Genomic DNA, 2,134 nt, shown 5'->3' on the forward strand with positions numbered 1-2,134 from the left:
GGGCAATTGTTTTCGTAGCTTTGGACGAACGTGGATCCTTCATTCGTTAGAAACTATTACAGGACCGATATTTTAATCGTTTTGTTTGTTTTGTTGTAAAGTTACACAATATCCGCACTTGTCAACTAAGGGAAATCGAACTCCGGGTTTTAGTGTTGTACGTCCGGGGGCTCGGTATTTAATAGTATAAAACTATATTTACAAGTATATTTAAAACGCATTTATCTATCTACATAAAATCAGCTTGATATAGAGAGAAATGCTACGTTGAAGCACGAATTGTTTAACACATATTAAACCACCAGCAGATGGCGACAGGATCGATACTTAATAGTATAAAGCTATATATATATATATATATATATCAGCTCAAAATAAAAAGGGAAAATTACCTTGTAACGTGATAAATTTACTTGTCACATTAAATACCTACTAGCCATCCACCAGTAGGGGGCGTAGGATCGATGTTTAATAGCATAAACTATATTTGTAAATATATTTAAGACGCACTTATCTATCTACACAAAATTAGCTTAAAATCAAAAGGAGAAAAATTACTTTAAAACGCGATAAATGTATTTAACACATATTAAACATCCATCAACTATAACAACAACAAAAAAGGAATTAAATAACACTAATGATCCTCGTCAGAGGGCGCTGGTCTGAGGTTACATGAAAAATATTTAAGAAACAAGATAGTAAATCAAAAGACACAATGTTGCCCCGAAGGAAAGCGTAAGAGGGGGAATTTGCCCCACCCCTCTTGTACGTATTATGATGTAAACTTAACATCGTAGTAAAACTAAATGTGGTTAGTAATGTTTATTGAAACTGTAACTTAGCGTTTGAATTCAAGCACACATAATGTATTATTTTAGTCTGTTGACTTACATTGTAAAAGCTGAGCCCCTACATACATGTTCTGCCCCCCTCCCCACGAAAATATTTCTGTGGGCACCCATGTCATATTGGAATACTGTATAAAAGTTTCTGACCATGCTTATCTCGAAAGCTTTCACTTTAATAAATTTAGCGATACTTACAAGAAATTCGTTGTTTATTTACTAGGTCATGCTTTTCAAAGGAGTCATAAGCGTAATAAAATGTAATCAATAATTTATCTTATAAAGTATAAGACAAGTTATAGCATTTAAGATTTATAAATAACATAATTTTTTTTCTCAGACACGATAAAGATTTGTTTGTTTGTAATTAAGCACAAAGCTCTGGCCACAACGGGTATCGAAACCCGGATTCTAGCGTTATAAGTCCGCAGATATACCGTCGTGCCACTGAAGGGGGGGGGGAGAGCAGTTTCTTGTATGCAAAGTTTCAGTTACATTGAAACTGCCGCAACTGATACAAAATATAGAGAAATCACTTTATTTTGTTTAAATAAGTAATATAGGAAGCATTATTTCATTTGTCTAAATAAGTAATATAGGAATCATTATTTCATTTGTCTTTCCTATATTACTTATTTCAAATAATGCTTCCTATATTGCTTATTTAAACAAATGAAATAATGCCATTTGTTTAAATAAGTAATATAGGAAGCATTATTTCATTTGTCTAAATAAGTAATATAGGAATCATTATTTCATTTGTTGAAATAAGCAATATAGGAAGCATTATTTCATTTGTCTAAATAAGCAATATAGGAAGCATTATTTCACTTGTCTAAATAAGCAATATAGGAAGCATTATTTCATTTGTCTAAATAAGTAATATAGGAAGCATTATTTCATTTGCTTAAATAAGTAATATAGGAATCATTATTTCATTTGCTTAAATAAGTAATATAGGAATCATTATTTCATTTGTCTAAATAAGCAATATAGGAAGCATTATTTCATTTGTCTAAATAAGCAATATAGGAAGCATTATTTCATTTGTCTAAATAAGCAATATAGGAAGCATTATTTCATTTGCTTAAATAAGTAATATAGGAATCATTATTTCATTTGTTTAAATAAGCAATATAGGAAGCATTATTTCATTTGTTTAAATAAGCAATATAGGAAGCATTATTTCATTTGTCTAAATAAGCAACATAGGAAGCACTATTTCATTTGTTTAAATAAGTAATATAGGAAGCATTATTTCATTTGTCTAAATAAGCAACATAGGA

Source organism: Limulus polyphemus, unplaced genomic scaffold, assembly GCF_000517525.1.
Source record: "Limulus polyphemus unplaced genomic scaffold, Limulus_polyphemus-2.1.2 Scaffold2453, whole genome shotgun sequence".
Lineage (NCBI taxonomy): Eukaryota > Metazoa > Arthropoda > Merostomata > Xiphosura > Limulidae > Limulus > Limulus polyphemus.